The sequence below is a fragment of the Solanum dulcamara genome, chromosome 7 (assembly GCF_947179165.1).
Source record: "Solanum dulcamara chromosome 7, daSolDulc1.2, whole genome shotgun sequence".
In the NCBI taxonomy this organism is placed as follows: Eukaryota; Viridiplantae; Streptophyta; class Magnoliopsida; order Solanales; family Solanaceae; genus Solanum; species Solanum dulcamara.
The window spans coordinates 66,507,646-66,514,470 of record NC_077243.1 but is presented as its reverse complement, the minus strand read 5'-3'; the positions used below and the strand labels follow the sequence as shown (position 1 = coordinate 66,514,470).

General features: G+C 42.1%; 1 pseudogene; it reads left to right on the top strand.

The window, feature by feature from the left end:
- The first annotated feature begins 302 nt into the window (after positions 1 to 302).
- Positions 303 to 4,350, top strand: LOC129896853 (uncharacterized; annotated as a pseudogene).
- Positions 4,351 to 6,825: the final 2,475 nt, after the last annotated feature.

Below are 6,825 nucleotides of genomic sequence, written 5' to 3'. Positions count from 1 at the left end.
CCCAGATGACTTGGGATGAGTTTGCTAGTGCCTTTTATGACCGTTTCGTCCCCTGGAGTGTGAAGCAAGAGAGCCGATTACGGTTTGAGAATTTGAGGCAGGAGGGACTTATAGTTGCTGAATATGAGACTCGTTTCTACCAGTTGTCCAGACATGCCATGGCTGTCCTTCCTAATGAGACAGAGTGGATTCGCAGATTCGTCCGAGGACTGAACTATACTATTCGTACAGCAGTTTTTCAACCCACCCATGAGGGTGCTTCCTTCCAATCCATCGTGGGTGCCGCCAAAGAGGCAGAGTTGATGGAGAGAGAGGAGTTCGGGGACTCCAAGAGGGCCCGTGCTTCTGGTCAGTTTTCGGGTACCTCATCTGGAGGTAGAGGATCCTATAGAGGAGGTGGTTCCTTCCAGCATAGAGGACCAGTTCATGCATCTATGCCAGCTTCTGAGGGTGGTCAGACACCTCGTGGGTCATACAGTACAGGTCAGAGTTACCATGGGTCACATCAGAGGCCAGTTAGCCAGGGTGGTTATACAAGTTCTTCAGGTTCATCGCAGAGGTTCTCACACGGGAGAACATGTTATACTTGTGGTGATCCGGATCATCTTTCATGGTAGTGTACATCTCATGGTCGAGGAGGAACCCAGCCTAGTTCTTTAGTTTTAGTGAGAGGGCCAGCACCGCCAGTCAAAAGTCGAGGTAGAGCCCAGACTAGTAGAGGTGGTCGCACTCCTGGTTGGGGTGCTAATGGTGCTATAGTCCCTCAGGGAAGAGGTAGAGGTGTTGGGCAGGTCGGAGGTGGTAGGGGAGCTCAGTGTTATGCTTTTCCAGGGAGACCCGAGGCTGAGGCTTCCAACGCCGTTATCACAGGTATTGTCCTAGTCTGTCATCGACCTGCATCTGTATTATTTGATCCAGGATCTACATTTTCCTATGTGTCTGCCTATTTTGCATCTAACTTTGATTTGACATGTGATCGTATGTCCGTGCCCATTCATGTTTCTACACCCGTGGGTGAACCCTTAGTGGTGGATCGAGTATATCGATCCTGTCTTGTTTCCTTGACCGGGTATGATACTTGGGTAGATATGATTATTCTGGGGATGGTAGATTTTGATGTGATATTGGGTATGGATTGGCTTTCTCCCCATCGTGCTATTCTCGATTGTTATGCAAAAACTGTTACCTTAGCGATACCTGGTGCCCCGCGGATTGAGTAGAAGGGTACTAGTGGCTCCTATCCCAGTAAGGTTATCTCATATATTCATGCTCAGAGGTTGATTGATAGAGGGTGTATGTCTTATTTGGCCTTTATTCGGGATACCAGTATGGAGTCACCTCTTATAGAGACTGTTCCAGTGGTTAAGGAATTTTCTGATGTATTTCCTACTGATCTTCCTGGTGTTCTTTCGGATAGGGACATTGATTTTGCTATTGACTTAGAGCCTGACACTAAACCCATTTCTATTCTTCCATATCGCATGGCTCCAGTTGAATTGAAAGAGTTGAAGGATCAGTTGCAAGACTTGTTGAGTAAGGGGTTTATTCGCCCTAGTGTATCTCCTTGGGGTGCACCAGTTCTGTTTGTAAAGAAGAAAGATGGGACTATAAGGATGTGTATCGATTACAGACAGTTGAATAAGGTAACTATTAAAAATAAGTATCCTCTTCCCCGTATTGATGATTTATTTGATCAGCTACAGGGAGCGGCGTTGTTTTCCAAAATAGACTTGAGGTCCGGTTATCATCAGTTGAAGATTAGGGTATTAGATATCCCTAAGACAGCTTTTCGGACTCGTTATAGTCACTACGAGTTTTTGGTGATGTCATTTGGGTTGACGAATGCCCCCACAGCATTCATGGAGTTGATGAATGGAGTGTTTCGCCCATACTTAGATTCTTTTGTGATAGTATTCATTGATGACATCTTGGTGTATTCCAAGACCGAGGCAGATCATGTCCGCCATTTGAGGTTGGTACTTCAAAAGTTGAGAGAAGAAAAGTTGTATGCAAAGTTCTCCAAGTGTGAATTTTGGCTTGATTCTATTATATTCTTAGGACACGTGGTGTCCAGAGAGGGGATTAGAATGGATCCAGCTAAGATTGAGGCAGTTAGAGGTTGGACAAGGCCTACTTCTCCTACTGAGATTCGTAGTTTTGTGTGGTTAGCCAGTTATTATAGACGGTTCGTGCAGGGCTTCTCCACTATTGCAGCTCCATTGACTAGATTGACTCAAAAGGCTGTAGATTTTCATTGGTCCGACGAGTGTGAAGCGAGCTTTCAAAAGCTCAAGACTTTATTGACTTTGGCTCCTGTTTTGACGCTACCCGAGGAAGGTGTGGGATTTACTGTATATTGTGATGCTTCCAGTGTTAGTTTAGGTAGAGTGTTGATGCAAAAGGGGAAAGTGGTTGCCTATGCCTCGAGACAGTTGAAGGCCTATGAGAAAAACTATCCTACTCATGATTTAGAGTTAGCGGCTGTGGTTTTCGTGCTTAAGTTATGGCGTCATTACCTATACGGTGTGCATTGCGAGGTCTTCACCGATCATAGGAGTCTTCAGTATATATTCAGTCAGAGGGATCTTAACTTAAGGCAACGTAGATGGCTTGAGTTGCTGAAGGACTACGATATGACTATCTTGTATCACCCAGGAAAAGCCAATGTGGTGGTGTATGCCTTAAGTAGGAAGTCCTTTAGTATGGGGAGTCTTGCCGCAATCCGAGTTGAGGAGCGACCATTGGCTAGAGATGTTCAGAGGCTGGCTAATAGCCTTGTCCAGTTACAGATTTCAGAGGATGGTGGTATTCTTGCCTTTGTGGAGGCGCGTTCTTCCTTGGTTGAGCTGATTCAGGAGAGACAGTTTGAGGATGAGAAGTTATGTATCATTCGAGACAAGGTGTTAAGGGGTGAAGCTAAGGAGGCGGTACTTGATTCGGAAGGAGTATTGAGGATTGACGGCAGAATTTGTGTGCCAAAGGTAAGTGACCTGACTAGACTTATTTTGGAAGAGGCTCATTGTTCAAGGTATTCCATCCATCCGGGAGCAGCCAAGATGTATCATGATCTGTGCCAGCACTATTGGTGGTGTGGGATGAAGAAGGACAACGCAGAGTTCGTGTCCAAGTGTTTGACTTGCCAGCAGGTAAAGTGTGAGCACCAACGGCCTGGGGGTGTGAGTCAGAGGATGCCTATTCCCACTTGGAAGTGGGAAATGATCACCATGGACTTTGTTGTGGGTTTACCTCCCACCGTGGGTGGCTACGACTCTATATGGGTACTGGTTGACAGACTAACCAAATCCGCCCATTTTATTCTAGTTAAGGTAAGGTACTCGGTGGATAAACTAGCCCAATTATATATTAGTCAGATCGTTCGGCTTCATGGTGTCCCAGTATCCATTATTTCGGATCGAGGTTCAGTATTTACTTCGCACTTTTGGCAGGCATTACAGCATGGTTTGGGGACTAGACTTGATATGAGTACTGCTTTTCACCCACAGACTGATGGTCAGTCCGAGCGGATGATCCAACTGTTGGAGGACATGCTCCGAGCTTGTGCTATTGATTTTGGTGCTAGATGGGATCAGCACTTTCCCCTAGCGGAGTTTGCCTACAACAACAATTATCACTCCAGTATCCAGATGGCTCCATTTGAGGCTTTGTATGGTAGGCGGTGTCGATCTCCTATTGGCTGGTTTGACTTAGCTGAGATGGACTCCTTAGACACAGACTTGCTTAGAGATGCTATGGAGCAAGTTCGTAGAATTCAGGGTAGACTCTTGACAGCCCAGAGTAGGTAGAAGAGTTATGCAGATCGGAGAGTTCGACCATTGGAGTTCATGGTGGGTGATCATGTTTGGCTTCGAGTGTCTCCCATGAAGGGCGTGATGCGGTTCGGGAGGAAGGGTAAGCTCAACCCTCGATTCATTGGCCCATTTGAGATTTTGGCATGAGTTGGAGAGGTGGCTTATAGATTGGCCTTGCCACCTAGCTTATCGGCTGTGCATAACGTGTTTCACGTTTCCATGCTTTGGAAGTATGTTCCGGATGAGTCTCATGTGTTATCACTCGATTCAGTGGAGTTAGGTCCAGACCTGACATTTGAGGAGGAGCCTATAGCCATTCTAGATAGGCAGGTTCGTAAGCTTAGAACCAAGGAGATAGCTTCAGTAAAGGTACAATGGAAGCACCGTTCAGTCAGAGAGGCGACTTTGGAAACAGAGGCCGATATGCGCACTAGATATCCCTAGCTTTTCGAAGCTTCAGGTACTTTCTTTTACTTTATGTTCGAGGACGAACATGATTTTTAGTGGTGGATAATGTAATGACCCGTTAGGTCATTTTGAGAATGAGTCATCTCTCTTCCATAAAATACTCTCTCCAAAAAAAAATTAAATTATAAATTTGGACAATTCGATAACTATGGTTAATTAGTTGAGGGGTAACTTTAAATAATTAATTTGATTGATGGGCTAAACTGTTAATTTATTTAAATACCATTATGACTTAGCCTATATATTAAAATAGGCTAGTGAAAGTTTGTCAATTTTAATACTTAATTAAGTAGAAAAGAAAAGAAAGAAGGGAAGAAACCTACCTATTGCGGCGAAGACAATGCAAAGAACAACCGCGTTCTTTAGGTAAGATTTTGTAGTTGGTTTTTTTTTATGTATCCACGTAGTGATTTTCACGTGAATAAGTAATACATATGTATAATATTCAGTGAAGGAGAATGAAGAATTATGGGGTGGATTGAGAAAAGTTTTCATGAGATAATTGGTGGAATAGGTATTTGGATAATATAATATATCAACTCAATAGGCTTGGTTGAAAAGTTAGATAGAAGTGATGTAGTTATTAAGTAGCAATCATATTAATGCCCAATTATTGATAAGATATGGGTTAGTTCCTGCAAATTGCCCTCTTGCAACGTTATTAAGTTCACTTTCATTTTAACTTATGCCGTTAATTATCATAATATGTTTTATATTTTAATATATTGAGATACGTAATCAAATATTAGGTTTATTGTATTAAACGAATATCATTAGATTTATGTTATTGACAGAAATTAAGGCTTAATCTAGGTATGAAATTTAAGAAATACGGGAGTTGACATGTTAAGTGACATCAAGATTAGGAACATGTTTATAGATTTGGATAGGTTTTGAGTCTAGGCTAGACATATAATAATATGGGTGCTGTTAGTTTCGAAATCTTATTGTGGTTATTTATTATATTAGATTATACTTATTTGGAGGCCCAACGAAAAGGGAAGGCTCAAGTCCCGGAGTAATTGCTTGATTATTTGAGGCAAGTGAATTTCTAAACCTCAGTTTAAGTTTATAGATGCTTGTATTTCTGTGTTATGTGTATTAGGGAATAATGATAATTAGACTGGATTATTGACTATATGATTGACCTTAAAAAAAATGGAGATGAGGGGTAGAAAATGGTGATCTAATGACATGTATTGGTGGAATTGATATTTTATGATTGTGGATTTATTTTGGACATGTGAAATGACTATGTTGATGTGAGATAGGAAGAATTATGGTTGTTGTCATATTATTATCGTGAATTATATGAACATGAATTGATTGCATTGGTTCTGACATATTGTGTTGAGATTGAAAATGATATGAAATAAAAGGGGTCGGGCCACACGCTCCGTGGCAGGTATTATGAAACAAAGGGGTCGGGCCACACGCTCCGTGGCAGGTATTATAAAATAAAGGGGTCGGGCCACACGCTCCATGGCAGAATATATATATATTGAGGGGATGGGCCACACGCTCCGTGGCAGGTTACATGGATAGAAATGTCCCCTATGAGTTTTGGACTGTGATTCAGCGGATGTGTACCAATAGGACAGATATGCATCATTTCATTGCATTGCATCGCATTTTGTTGATATTTGTAAATTTGTGTTTATCCCCATATTGCTCTGTGTGTGCTGAACTTGACTTGGTATGATTCATTGACGAGACTATTGATGAGTATTTGTGGACTGTATTACTGTTATTATTGTACAAGTGTAGAGTTGAACTGATTTTATGCAGGTTGTAGTTAAGGAGGTTCGGTTGGGAGGACAGGAGTACTTCTATCTATTAAGCTTTGCTTAGTTTTAGTTATCCACTTGCTGAGTACCGTGTTGTTTGGTACTCACCCCTTGCTTCCACACTTGTGTAGGTTGTGAGCCCGGACCTGTTTGATCTTCTAGCATTTTCTACTACATCTGAGGCTATCATTCCGAGTGTCGAGGTAGCTGTTACATCTATCTAGCGGACACCTCTTGCTCTTTTCTTATGTTTTAGTCCTATTCTAGAGACAAAGACATTGTGACTGTATTTCTTTTCGTACTTTGATAATAAATTAGTGGCTTATACACGTGACAACCAATCTTGGGGGGATGTTGAGCTTCTTTTATGTGTTTTCGCTTAAGTTAAATTTTGATCTTTTTTTTTCTTCCGCATCTACTTTTCGTTGGGTATTAGGCTGACTCATCTCGGTGGATTGAGATGAGTGCCATCACACCCGGATTCGGGTCGTGACATTGTGATTGTGCAGAAGATTTGACTAGGAGTTAACCCAGTTAGTCTTCGTGATCATGAGACCTTCCCCTCATGATTGCAATGGTATTTTTGTAAGGTTGTCGTGATCATGAAACTTTTCCTCGCAATCGCAATGAATAAGTTTGTCTAGTCTTTCAATTTTAGACCAACCGCGATTAGCTCTCATTCTTAAACTTTAAAACACCATATCTATAGCTAGAGAGCTCCATTTTAAGAAATTCAAGGTCCCAATCATCCAGAATATTCA